At 40.5% G+C, this 15,067-nt stretch overlaps 1 long non-coding RNA gene across 3 annotated transcripts in view; it reads left to right on the top strand.

The window, feature by feature from the left end:
* LOC135786707 (uncharacterized) overlaps positions 1-15,067 on the top strand; it is a 113,652-nt gene that overhangs the window by 75,009 nt on the left and 23,576 nt on the right. The window contains exon 3 of one of the 3 annotated variants that reach the window (XR_010546984.2): positions 13,990-14,614. The exons of the other annotated variants lie outside the window; for them this stretch is intronic. This is a non-coding gene — a long non-coding RNA (uncharacterized lncRNA). Of the gene's footprint in view, positions 1-13,989; positions 14,615-15,067 lie in introns of those variants that run through there. 3 annotated transcript variants of the gene reach the window in all.

Raw genomic sequence — 15,067 nt, 5'->3', positions numbered from 1 at the left:
AAAAAGTTGTCCAAATGAAGTCCTTAGCAACACATTATTATTGCTAATAATAAATAATTTTTTAAAAATATATTTACAGTAGGAAATTTACTAAATATCTTAATGGAACATGATCTTTACTTTATATCCTAATGATTTTTGGCATAAAAATCTATAATTTTGACTCATACAATGTATTGTTGGCTATTGCTACAAATACAGTGGCAAGAAAAAGTATGTGAACCCCTGGGAATGAACTGGTTTTCTTTTGTGATTTGCCATAAAATGTGATCTGATCCTCATCTAGGTCACAACAATAAACAAAACACAATGTGCATAAGCTGACAACACACAAATAATTCTAGTTTCTTGTGTCTTTTTTGAAAACACCCATTAAACATTCACAGCGCTGGAGGAAAAAATAAGTGAACCCTTGGATTTAATAGCTATTGCACCTCCTTTGGCAGCAATTACTTCAAGCAAGCACTTTCAGTAGTTCTGAATCAGAATTGCACATCGTTCTGAAGGAATTTTTGCACAATTCCCCTTTACCAAACTGCTTCAACTCAGACATATTTGTGGTATGAACCACAACTCTTGAGGTCATTTCTATGAGGTTAAGGTCTGGGCTTTGACTTGGCCATTACAAATGACGCATTTTGTTTTTCTTAAGCCAGTCTGTGGTGGATTTATTTCGATGCTTAAGGTCATTGTCCTGCTGCGTCAACCGACTTCCACTGAGCTTCAACTGGTGGACAGCCACCCTGACATTATCCTATAGGATTTTTTTTGTTAAACTTATCGATGATGGCAAGTTGTCCAGGCCCTGAGGCAGCAAAGCATGCCCAAATCATGATGTTCCCTCCACCATACTTCACTGTTGGCATGATGTTTGATGTTGGTAAGCTGTGCCATAGTGCAAACAATTCGACTTTTGTTTCATCAGTCCATAAAATATTTTCCCAGGAGCACTGAGGTTTGCCAATGTGCTCTTTTGCAAACTTCAGACTCACAGCAATGTTTTTCAGGAGAGCAGGGGCTTTCTCCATGGTGTTCTGCCATAGACACCTTGCCTGTCCAAAGAATTACGTATGGTAGACTCATGAACAGAGATGTGTGCCAGTTCCAATGATGTGATATCTGATCAAGAGTTGTTGCACTTCATAAGGCTGAAAAGGGATACAAAACAATCTCAAAATGTTTAGACATCCATCAGTCGACAGTTAGACAAATTGTCTATAAGTTGAGACAGTTTAAGTGGGCATCCTGCCAAGATGACTCCTAAGGCACAACGCAGAATACTCAATGAAGTAAAGAAGAACCCACGAGCTGATGCTTCTTAAGGACAGCAATCTTAAAATGTTTTAGTGTCTTTTTTATCAATCAAAGCAGCCCTATACCACACATTTAAACTCTTTTTATTTTTTTAAAACTGTTTATTCCTATGGGTTCACATACTTTTTTTGCCACTGTTTACCCGTGCTACTTATGACATGGTCACTTATGTTTTCTGATTTATCTTTATTTTCACCCTTGTTCAGTATCTGAAGTAAATGCATGCAGTAGTATGAGCTTAACTCTCATGCAGTCTGTTGTGGTTCATTGCTTTAACAGGAAACACTTTGTTGTTCTGTATTCACAAAGCAACACAATCACGCACTTTTGAGAATTCAAAGTTGAAGGTGATGAAAGAGTTTGAGGAGTTACCAGTGTTAAGACAGATAATTGACATCTATTGATGCTGTTTTTAGAGGCAGATGTCAGTCGATCGCTTTGGGGAAAACCGATGTTATTGAAGATCGAGCTCTGTTTACTTCGGGCCATGCACAACATGGGAAATGAGATGTTGATAATTGTTGTCCTGCAAAACAAATGCAAGTATTGCTTAGCATCTAGGACTCGGTTGGAAATGAACTTTCATTGTAGTCTGGATTATAATCTCTTTTAGTTTATGTAGTTTGGTGAGGGATTGTCACCCATCCTGTCCATGTCAATTTAGGTGATCTAGCTTCTATCAAATAACAAAAAAGTGTGCCAAATTGGAAACACTTCAAGGGGTGTTCATAAGACTGACATAACACCTTCATAATCATGATATGACAAGTGTCATGAACATGAAGGAGATTTTATGTTTTTTTGTGTGTCATTTGTTAAATTATGTCATTTTTAATGCAAAGATGACATTGTTTGAGATGGGGTGACCCCGAATAGTCGAAGATTCGATGCATCGATAGGAGAAGCCTGATTCGACTACCAATCTCACAGTCGAATTGTCGCAGATGTGTTATGAAATGAGGATCATTCAATTTTGGCCGTATATGGGTGCACACATTGGGCTCTATTTTAACGATCTGAAACGCAAGTGCGAAGCGCAACGCGCAAGTGAGTTTGTGGGCGGATCTTGGGCGCTGTTGCTATTTTCCCGGCGTGAGAAATAACTCTTGCGCCGGGCGCAAATCAATAAGGGGTTGGTCTGAAGTAGGTTCATTATTCATAGGTGTGGTTTGGGCGTAACGTCAAATAAACCAATCAGAACGCTAGCCAACATTCCCTTTAAACGCAAGGGCGCAAGTTCCATGGCGGGTTGCTATTATTATGCAGATTTACCAGGCGCACGCCAGGAGCGGTTCACAGCCGAGGAGACCGACGTCCTTGTACGGGGGAATCCCACGCTTGCCAGCATAAATCGGGCACGCCGTGTAACGGGAGGTGGATCTGCCTCAGGACTTGACGCCAGCAGAGGACATCGCTGCGTCCACCCTCACCGCTGAAAGGGTTTGGGGGCTTTGAAATCGGACCCAAGAAACGCAACCAAGGTCCAACCCCAAAGTACTCTTACAAATCAAGTTCATATACATTAAGGTTTCTTATGAAAACATTTTAATTATTATTTACATAAAATAAACGTAATACAGCCACACAACAAAGTTATGAAAATATTTTAATCGTTATTTGCATGAGAATAAATAAAAACTATCACCACAATGCTCACCACTATGATTCCCCTTATCTCGTGTATTAATATTTTTTATTGTAACAATTTATGATTTGCAAAAATAACTGTTGCATCTGTGTAGATTAGATAAGCAATGCGCGTTGTGCACGCTATACATTATGGTCAAGCATGCGCCCTTAAAATAGCATATTGAACCACGCGCAACGCGCCACTGACTTTAGACTAGTTTTTTTTGGTTAGTAGCGCAATTGTTCTTTGAAACTGCAAAATAGCATAAGAGATGGGTTGCGCCGCAACACGCCTCCTTTTTGCGCTGAACCGCCCAGGGAGCGCAAGTTCATTCCCTAGTTTGCTGACGTGCATCTGTGGAGGGAAAAACCCCGCTGTGCGCCGGCGCAAAATACGAATGATACATGCGTCACTGACAAAGTCAATTGCGCTGGGTGCAAGATAGGGCCCTATATCTGATTTCACATATAACAGCTTTCTCACAATATATTAATATACAGCATATTATGATAATGCTGCAAATAATATGTGAAGTAGCAGCTTTCAATAAATATTTTTAAAATGCGTTAATAAATCCAACAACCCCTGTGACCGGTCGACACGTCTATAAGAGGTTTCTATGTTTATAAACTATTGCCTCTTTGTTTCTACATTTAAAAGACAAAGCTGGCAAATTATATTATGCCTTTCGTTCTTTTAATAATTTCTATATTTTATTTTATTTATAAATCACTTTGGGTTATCTGATTTAACTATGTAACGGATTGCTTTAATGAAAGCGAAGAGAAGGGGAATCCATATGCAAAAGGTGTTTATTGTAAAATCCCAATAAGGGCCAGCAAACAAATCCAAAGGTAAATCCAAATCAAAATCCAAAGACAGGCACAATATCAGGGCAGGCGGCAATCAAGCATTAAATCCAAAACACAGGCAGAAGTCAAAGACACAGGCAGATCCAGGTAACAGATAAACAGATTAAACAGAACAGAATACAGGCAGGATAAACAGACAGGATTTGGTGATGTAATAATCAGCCGGGAACAGGTGAACAGGAAGTGACTTATATACAAAACAGACAGGAAGTGTGAACTGAAACATGGCATGATGAATATCAAAATAAAAGTCAGAACAGAGCAGAGTATCAAAATAAAAGTCCAAAATACAAAAATACACAGAAAACAGAACAAAACCATTACAGAACCCCCCCTCTAAAGGGCGACTCCCGGAGCCCAACATACAAATAACAAAGTCCAAATGGAGGGTGGGCGGGCGGGCCAGGACCTCTTGGCAAGGCAGGGCAGTTCAGGAGAGGTCCTGGGTCATGAGGCCGGCGTGGGCCCGGGTCATGGGGCAGGCGTGGGCCCGGGTCATGGGGCAGGCGTGGGCCCGGGTCATGGGGCAGGCGTGGGCCCGGGTCATGGGGCAGGCGTGGGCCCGGGTCATGGGGCAGGCGTGGGCCCGGGTCATGGGGCAGGCGTGGGCCCGGGTCATGGGGCAGGCGTGGGCCCGGGTCATGGGGCAGGCGTGGGCCCGGGTCATGGGGCAGGCGTGGGCCCGGGTCATGGGGCAGGCGTGGGCCCGGGTCATGGGGCAGGCGTGGGCCCGGGTCATGGGGCAGGCGTGGGCCCGGGTCATGGGGCAGGCGTGGGCCCGGGTCATGGGGCAGGCGTGGGCCCGGGTCATGGGGCAGGCGTGGGCCCGGGTCATGGGGCAGGCGTGGGCCCGGGTCATGGGGCAGGCTGGGACCTGGGTCATGGGGCAGGCTGGGACCTGGGTCATGGGGCAGGCTGGGACCTGGGTCATGGGGCAGACATGGAGCTAGATCATGAGGCAGGGATAGACCTGGAACACAAGGAAAGGAAGGGTCAGAGCACACTTCGGCCTCCGCCTTGGTGTCCTCTGCCTCCTTCCTGTGTCCGGGTACTACCCCCCCCCAAAAAAAACTTGGGAAAGCTTCCGTGGACCAGGGTGATGATATTCCAGATGGTGGACCAGACGAATCAGATGAGTCAGTTGAGCCAGGTGAATCAGACGGGACAGGTGAGCCAGGTAAGCCAGACGAACCAGACGGGACAGACGAATCAGGCAGGACAGACGAATCAGGCAGGACAGACGAATCAGGCAGGACAGACGAATCAGGCAGGACAGACGAATCAGGCAGGACGGGCAGATCAGATGAGTCGGGCAGATCAGATGAGTCGGGCAGATCAGATGAGTCGGGCAGATCAGATGAGTCGGGCAGATCAGATGAGACGGGCAGATCAGATGAGACGGGCAGATCAGATGAGACGGGCAGATCAGATGAGACGGGCAGATCAGATGAGACGGGCAGATCAGATGAGACGGGCAGATCAGATGAGACGGGCAGATCAGATGAATCATAGGAGTCGATGAAATCAGAGCAGTCGGATGAATCAGATGAATCGAATGAATCAGATGAGCCGGATGAATCAGATGGATCGGATGAATCAGATGGGTCGGATGAATCAAGCAGATCAAATGAGTCCAGGGGTTCGGGTTCAGGGCCTTGAGAAACACAGGGGACAAACGAGCAGCAGGCAGACCAGACGCACCACAGGGCTATGGCAAATTCAGAAATAACAGAGTGCATGAGACATACCTCTGTGGTCGTCGGTTCAGGCAGGGTGGCCATCTGGACGTCAGGTGCTGGGTGGGTAGTAGCCCTCATGAGTGCAGGTGTGGTGGTGACGATGGCTCTCTGTAATTCAGGTGCAGGGATAACAGTAGCTCTCTCCAAAACAGGTGCAAGTGCAGAGACAGGCAGGATGGCGGCCATTTTGGGAACAGGCAGGATGGCGGCCATTTTAGGGACAGGCAGGGTGGCGCCCATTTTGGGAGCAGGCATGGTGGCGGCCATTTTGTGAACAGGCGTGGACAGAACAGGCATAACTGGTACAGGTGTGGGCATAACAGGCAGGACATGGCGTGGCGTGTTATGTGCGCTCACCGGAGGTGTATCCCCAACACCCACAGTGAACGGTGAACCACATAACAACAGTGCAAAGTCAATGTACTCCTCAAGTGACCATAAATCCATGTCCCGTGGCATCCACAAACGTAAGTGTTCATCAAGGGCATTGTAAAACAGATTTTTGAGCGCGGTATCGTCAAAGTGTACTTGGTAACTTAAATCCAAAAAGTCCTGAACATAATCCTCAATGCGGCGGTGGTTCTGACGAAGTGCAAGTAGTGCAAAAACAGGTTTCATGTTGCTGGTGGGAAGTTACTGACCTTCGCTGGATTCCGGGTTATGGCTGATTATTCTGTAACGGATTGCTTTAATGAAAGCGAAGAGAAGGGGAATCCATATGCAAAAGGTGTTTATTGTAAAATCCCAATAAGGGCCAGCAAACAAATCCAAAGGTAAATCCAAATCAAAATCCAAAGACAGGCACAATATCAGGGCAGGCGGCAATCAAGCATTAAATCCAAAACACAGGCAGAAGTCAAAGACACAGGCAGATCCAGGTAACAGATAAACAGATTAAACAGAACAGAATACAGGCAGGATAAACAGACAGGATTTGGCGATGTAATAATCAGCCGGGAACAGGTGAACAGGAAGTGACTTATATACAAAACAGACAGGAAGTGTGAACTGAAACATGGCATGATGAATATCAAAATAAAAGTCAGAACAGAGCAGAGTATCAAAATAAAAGTCCAAAATACAAAAATACACAGAAAACAGAACAAAACCATTACAAACTATTTGGCTTGTGTTTTGTTTCCGTGCACTTGAGGCATTTTGCATATTTGTTCTGCACTTTGTTACTTCTTTTATTTATTTTTTTTTATTTATTATAAACATAAATTCTGATCTAATTTAAGTCTGTACATTTTGGATAGCTTTTTGTTGTATCGATGTTGCGCTATTGCGTGCTGGCCATGCTTGCGCATGTTATTTAGACGAACGGGCTAGGTGCTCTGCGTCTCATATTTAGGAGTTCATCAAACTAAACATTAAAAAACGGATGTTTTTCGACGAGTATAAGTTTTTAAAATGTATTTAAAACAGAGTGGTTATCTTGTCAAAAGTTAAACTACAAAACAGGTAAGCCTTTTTTTTTTTTATTTCGGTGATGAAACGAAAACTAGTGTCTGCACCGAACCTATTTCTGCCTGACACGAATGTCTTTCTTGTGATTTAATATTATGGTGGGTCGGTGCTCACTTTCAAATGATAGCAAAGAGATTCCTGAAATAAATAATATCATCCGGTCTTTCTGTATCTAAAGTTAATACAGAGATGATCAAAGTCAAAGCAGGTATTTCTGTGCTAAATAATAACGTGTAGTGTCTATGAAATCATTAATTTCAGTGTTTTTCTTGTTATAAATTAAAGTTTAATGAATTGTATATAAAGATTATTTTTTATCATTTGCAGTCACAATCACAAATTATTTGTCATTTCTCATTTGTCGGGTTTTTTTTGGTCATGACTGCTTTGATGCTTTGATCTCCAAATTAAATAAAAACACTTAATTGTAGCCGGAGTTTCCAAGGCAGGATCACCTTTGTTATTTTTTTAGGTTTAGTTATCAAAATGTATTTTTGTGTGATGTTCTGTAGATCGTGGCTTTAAAATGTTATGCCATCTTAGTCACGTCCGCATTCAGGATGAGTGCTTACGCAGCGTATGGAGGTTTCTCTGCTGCTGCTTTGTCCCCCCGCCCTCCGAATTTGTCATACGTCACTAAGAAAAGTGCGTACACTACGCTAATACTCTCTCCTGAGTCTAAGATGGCGGCGCTACCGGAAGGTAGTTAATTACGTAAATAAAATTTTAAATATGGATATTTCTACAACAACACCGCGCGGATTACCCTCAGAAGACCTTTGTTTATCATCCTGGAGCCGTTTGGATTTAATTTGTGAAGGATGGACGCACTTTTTTTGGACTTGAAGGTCGTGGACTATGGCTGGACCCCATAACTTTACATTTAATCAACAGAAAGATCTAAAATATTTTCTAAAATATCCGAAAATGTGTTTGTCTGAAAAACGATGCACATATGCAACTTGGACAGCTTGGGGGTGAGTAAATCATGGGTTTAATATCGTTTTTGGCCGAACTATCCCTTTAAACAAATGTTGCCTTACATTTTACCTTAAATATATATATAAATGCATCGTCAGATTTGTCTTCGTTTATTACTTGAAAGACAGTTTTGGTCACTTTATCAGAAAGTTTTTATGTGTGCTGCTTGTGAAAGAAAATAAAAGTTACCAATTTGTACCTGGTCTGGCCCCGTTCCAACTCATGCACACAAACATAGATGATTTGACTATCGGTCGACTATGGAAAGATTCGACAATTCTGATTCGAATATGTAAATCCTTAGTCAAGGACACCCCTAGTTTGAGATGTCTTTGTTATAACAACTTGACATTAACTAATAGATTATAACTTGTCATGACAACTTGACATTACCAAGACATCATAACTGACCACTTTTTAACAGTGATACAAATTAAATTTGTCATTAAAATGTCATTAAGTTTTAATAATCTGTCAAATAGTTTTATAACAGCATCACAAATATTTTTCTTGACCTCAACTACAGTAGTACAAATATAATTTGACGTACAAATTATTTGACGGAGTATTAAAACTTAATGATATTTAAATGACAGTTTAATGTAATGTTAACCCATAAAGCTAGGTTGTTTCTTAAGTTTGATAATTATTCTGCTATGTCATGTTTATGCCAGATTTATGAGAAGTTGTATAATGTATTGTTTTATAAGAAGAGTTTCTTGCAAAACGAGTTTTTTTCAGAAATCTCGTTTTTTGGTTGTGCATTCCAATTAATATCAATTCAACTGCAGTTGGTTTGTTTTGATTTAAACCTTCATAACTTAAGAAATACAGCTAAGTAGCACCATAAATCAAAATAATAACATGATAACATAATAATAAACATGTTTTGACAAAAATGTTAAAAACTGTTATCTCGTTTTGCAACGAAACTCTTCATATCAAGTCGTCATAACAAAGACATATTTGACAAATGATAAACAAATGACACTTAATGACAGTTGTCATAAAAGCTCCTTTATGTTCATGCAAGTGTCATGTCATGATTATGAAGGTGTCATGTCAGTCTTATGCACACCCCTTCAAGTAAAGTGTTACTGCCAAATTTCTGTAAGGTTTGACTACATCATCCACAACAAAGTATACCGGAAGTTTTTCCCCTTCGTTTTATTTACAGTATGTACAAGTGTATTGTTTCTGTAGCTGTTTTTGCTTTCAGTGTTTTTAGCGATGCCACCATCAGCGGATGAAAGTCAGGATGTTGTTTCTTTCACGTCAGACATTACTTTGACAGATGACAGTACATTGTTACTCAATCATCAGAGTGTTTGTAGTTGTGATTGAATGTATGATTTTGGCTGTGTGAACAGCACTTACATCATCATGTGGGTGTGTGTGGCATGACACGTGGAGATGCTCAAACATGACTGGAATGAACACGCATGTTGACTGCAACGCCTGCGGTCGCATATGAAATATGCTGGAACATTCTGTACCAATTCAGCAGTGCAGTCACAGGTAAACATAGTATGCATACTGTTTGTGATTGTAAAAGTGCATGTCACTTGTGTTAACTGGACTACAGTGGTGGTTTACAGTATTTAGGAGGATTTTACAGACCTCACAATGCTAATGGATGACAACTGTAGAGACACACATTTCAGGATAATAGGATTAAGAAGAGATGGAGAAGGGAAGGTATGGGGGGATGTAAGAAGAAGACAAATCCACTGACTCTTAAGTGTATGGGCATTAGTGCATGTCTGCATTATCAAAGAAGATGACCATGTAAAAACAACCTACAATCCTACGTATAACCTACATTATAATCAACCTGATCTCACAAATTTCTGTGGTATAGGCATGGAATATTTTGCTCATTTATCTTTGTCCGCATTTTTCCGTGTCCGTACCACGGACTTCCTTTTCCGTGTCAGTTTCACGTATTGGTTACTCAATTGTTTTTCCTATTTTTAAACCATTGTCGGTTGAGTTTGGGGTTGGATTTGGGGTTTGACTTAGGATCTCACTTTAACTGTTGGTTTATACTATTTTTTTCCGGATTTTTAAACAATTGTCTCCTGACGTTAGAGTTAGAGTTGGGTTTGGGTTAGGATGTCATTTTATGTAACAGAAAGTCGTTCGAATCACAAGCCCAAGCAAAAATGGAAAAAAAATAAGACAATACCAATACATGAAACTGACCCAGAAAAGAAAGTTTGTGGTACGGTCACGGAAAAATGCAGAGATCCGTGACAATGAAAGCTAGACTATAACACGAACATTCGTGAGATCAGGCTGATTATTATACTGTACATTCACATATTGACTTTGAAGGAGAGCTTTGTTGATTCTTTTCTATGTGATCGGAACCAGGCAGGAACCATGGACTTTTAGTTAAGGAGCCGTGATGGGTGTGTGTTGATTTGTGAGTTTGTGTTGTGTGTGCGCACAGGTTCACTGAACTCCAGAGTATTTTTGTTCTTGTGTTGTTCCTGGAAAATCGCACCGACTGCCCCTTGAATCTGAAGGGTTGGGGTCTGAAAGATCTGTTAATGCTGTGAGTCAGCAGTCGGCCCACCCTCCCTCACCGTTAACCCTTTCCTACCTCCAGACTTTCCATAATCATCCTACAGGTTTATGCAAAAATACTGTGTGCTTTCAAGTCCAAACTATTTCATTCTGATCCCACATCTGTTTTTTGACCATGCAGGTAACCCCGCCCTAAAATTCACTATGGTCGGTTGTGTCTGGCGCAACTTTAATACCAATACAATAGTTTTATTAAAGTTAACAATTGAAGCTCATGATCATTTTTCACCGAATGAAACACTTTAGTTTTGTCTGTGTTTGATGTAAATGTGATAACCGCATGTGTGTGTTTTCTGTAGCTCGGCCTCATAAAGAGAATGTAGGTCACATTCCTGAGCTGAAAGCTCTCTGTGTGCATGAGCAAACACAACACAATCACAGCAGGATTTCCGCCATTCCAGTGTAAGGCCGTCGACCGATCGCATTTCCCCTGCGTTAGCCCCCACCATACAGAAATCCCCTTTAAACCCCCTCACTAGAGCTCTAAATCAAAGCTGCCCGTCGAGTGTGTGTTCTACATCAGTCTGTGTGTGTGCATTGATGTGTGCTACCAGACGTCCTACTTTTACAGACGTGTTACAAAAGTTAAATATTCTCATGAAAAATGCAAGTTGATTTGCTGTAACTTTAACACTTGCGCATTGTTCAAATTCACTTCCCTTTCGAGTTGTTAGTGGCCACTTTCATTATAACCACGTTTTTTGACACCATATAATCATGCATTCTTGATTGTTGGTGGTTTTTCCTTTTGCATTTAACTCTGTGTACAAGCCAGAATTTAAGCTCTGTTTTTTGCACAGGCCTATTAAAGGGTTAATGGTGCCACGTGGCGATCAACAGTAAAAATGACAAATTTTACCTCTTTGCAAAAGGAAAAACCACAAAGTCAAAAATGCATGATAATAAGGTGTCATGGCTCTGCAATTAAAATTTGGTTATAATGGAAGTCAATGGGGCAAAAATGGCCACAAACCATAGATGAGGGAGAAAAAAATATGATGATGCACAAAAACTAAAAATGCATCAAAGCCAATATTTTTACTAATTTTTTACATGCCCAAGACTGTGAAAAAGGTAAAAGAAAGTCCAGTCCACAATCACTTTTTATATTGAAAATCTGTAATTTTGTGGGTTTGTTCCTAAATCAGTGACACCACTTACAAACTTGGCAATTAAAGAGTTAAAATCATGAATTTTTTATAAACATTTGGAAGTTTTGTTCAGTACTGAGGTTGATTAACAGATTTATGCAAAAAGTTGGTGAAAAAATTCATCTGATACATTTTAACAGCAGTTTAATTTAGTGGCCATTTTTGGCCACTAACAACACGAAAGTGTAGTAAATTTGTCCACGGTATATTGTTTAGTTTTTTTTTAAATTTCAAAGCATTTTATTAAAATATGTGTAAATATAAGATTTGTCACCAAAAATCATTCCATTTGCTGAAACACAGAAAAAGTTATGGCCAAATTAAGACTGGCCCCAACAACACATAAGGGTTAAAGGTGCAATGTGGGACTTTTTGGAGGATCTCTTGACAGAAATGCAATATAATATACATAACTATATTATCAGTAGTGTTTAAAGACCTTACGTTAGGAACTGTATTGTTTTATTACCTTAGAATGAGCCGTTTTTATCTACATACACTGCGGGTCCCCTTACATGGAAGTCACCGCCATGTTTCTACAGTAACCCTACAGTGCGCGTGTCGTCCCTACGTTGTGTATGTTTTTTTAATTAAGTGGTGAGCTGTGGACTGAAGTGTTGGTTGCAATTTGCAATCTCACTATGGAGCCAGAATGATCTCAATAATAATTCACGCAAAAAACAATGCACACACGCGAAGCCAAATTTACATGCATGAAACCTAATTCACCGGCACAAAATATATATTTATATATTCACAAAAAATGATTCACATGCACAAAATAAAAATAAATATTCATAAAATACGTTTCACAAACTAAAAACACAAATGTTTAACTGTGTGCGAAAAGTTTATCGTTACTGTTAATATGCGAACCGTCTTTTTCATGTGTGAATCGCCTTGTTTTCGTGTTTGTGTTTTTTAAGACTTTCCTGGTAGCGCGCTTCTCCAATGTGGGTCACTCGTACTCTTTAGCTGATCAGATGCGAGCTCACCATTCAACCAATCATAACCCGCCAAGAGCGCAGCCCTCAAGAAACTCAGCTTTTGCACACCTTTTGCGCAATCTGGCTTAACTACAAACGGAAATGTGTGTTATTTTAGCAATATTACTTTATAAAACAATACAATACTTAAACATGTATCCCACTCTTCGTTCGCCATGCTTGATTGATGATGTGTTAAGCTTCATTTCTGTTTTAATTAAGCCAGATTGCGTAAAAGGTGTGCAAGGCTGAACTCCTTGAGTGCTGCGCTCTTGGTGGGCTACGCATGTGTGCACCATGTTTTTGTGTGAATTATTATTGAGATCATTCTGGCTCCATATCTCACCACTAGATACTGCTAAAAAACACACTGGACCTTCAATTGTTTCATTTTGTAACACTTTACAATAAGTTTGAATTTGTTAACAAGTAAATGCATTAGCTAACACAAACAAACAATGAGCAATATACAGTTTCATTGGACGCACATGCGTTTGGTCCAAACTTTACTTCTGGTTTCAGTTTTTTTAATGATCTGACTAGTTGCTAAACTGATCTCATGAACAAATACCTCGTCGTCGAAAATAACGAATGTTTTGGTTTCCTAGGTAATCTAAGGATTTTGCTTGTTATATAAATAAACTACGTTTAAAGTACTTTGTTGTTATTAATTCTTAGCGGAGTTTACCGGAAGTTACGTGTTGACCACGAAAGCCACTTGTTTATGTTGTTACTGCTGAAACCGTCTGTAGTTTATTAAAATGAGTTAATGTTAATGCCAATACTATTGTTTATTTTAGGATATTTTATATTAACTGATGTTAAAAAATGCAACCTTATTGTAAAGTGTTAAAATAAAATTTTGTAAAGTGTTACTATTTAGGTAAACATCAAGAAGTGAATTAAATGAGTAAATTAATAGTAAAGTAAAGTAGTATTAAAACAAAAAACTACATGTATGCAATGTATTGTATGTGCACAATGTGAAATTTCTGTTTGTGTGCAAAAGACACCACAATGTATTTTGTTTACAGATCCTAAAGTGCATTTTTAGCTTTTTTATTCATTTTGTTTTATTCGGTTTTATTCTTCCCACCCTTTGTTAAACAACATTCGATTGATAGATCAAAATTACAGTTTAAAACCACGAAATAATGTCTGCTACTTCTCGTATTGTTAAATACAATCAGTGTACAGTGAGAAGCTATAATTGTATTGTAATCACAGTCTCTTTCTCTGCCATCTGTGTTAAAGCACAGCTGCAGTACAATAAGCATGCGCGGGTGTTGAGTCTGGACCTGTCCGAATCTCATCTGATCCCCCCGCAGCCGTGTAATAAACCACCACCACCACCCTTCCCCTTCACAACCCCGTCACCCACCACCACACCCCACCCCGGCCCTCTGGAGACGCAGCCGTGCCTGAATCTGAGGACAGAAAAAGCAGGAGTCAAAACAGAGGTGTGATTCACAGGCGAGATATAAGCTATCATCATCATGTGCTCCAGCTGCTTCCTGGAATTAAAGCTGAGGGGTTTGTGTGTGTGTGTGCGCGTGCAACCATTCTTTGTGACTCACTTGAAAACAAGCCGAGAGAGAGAGCAAATGAGAGAGAGAGGTTGAATGACTGAATGAAGCTGTTAGCCGGAGGAAACAGGATTTGACTTTTCCTTTTTTAAATGGTGTCAATTGTTGCCCAGAATAAAGAGGGGGGTGGATGTCTCCCCATAGGAAAGAAAAATCACAAAAAATCTCAAATGTTTTTCTTAGACAGCATTGAGATTAAATGCAACGACTTTTGTTGAAGTCTCTTGAGAACTCACATCTGTTTCTGATGTATTTATGAAGCAATGTTACAAAACAACCAAGAGCTCCATTATGTTGAAAAAAAAGAACTGGCCTGTACACACGATTGTACTTCCCTTCTGAGGTCAAACACAGGCATTGATCAGATTTGTATTCCTCAATGTCAAACATTTTGTGACATCATCTGTAGATAAACCTCATTCATGTGCATCTTAGAGGACAGAGCATGCAAACATGTGCATTGGGCCCACGATGTACTTACAGAAAATATTATAATACTGCCGAGAGGATTTCTCAGTATTTAACTTGAGTTTACTTGAACAGGGTGGTTTAATGAGTGGTGTGCTTTGTGCCCTTAACCTACTTAAAATAGTGTGTCGTCTAATACGTGACTACATCTCTGTGTCGTTTCCTGTCTGAACAATGACACCGTAGAGCCGAAGAATAGCGAGCGAGACGAACTTCCCCCTCTGAGCGACTGCAGCGCTTAATTTAGCAAACCGTGTCAATGTGAACCCTTGTCACAC

The sequence above is a fragment of the Paramisgurnus dabryanus genome, chromosome 20 (assembly GCF_030506205.2).
Source record: "Paramisgurnus dabryanus chromosome 20, PD_genome_1.1, whole genome shotgun sequence".
Lineage (NCBI taxonomy): Eukaryota > Metazoa > Chordata > Actinopteri > Cypriniformes > Cobitidae > Paramisgurnus > Paramisgurnus dabryanus.
Note: the sequence above shows the minus strand (reverse complement) of the source record. Positions and strands in the feature narration are given on the sequence as shown.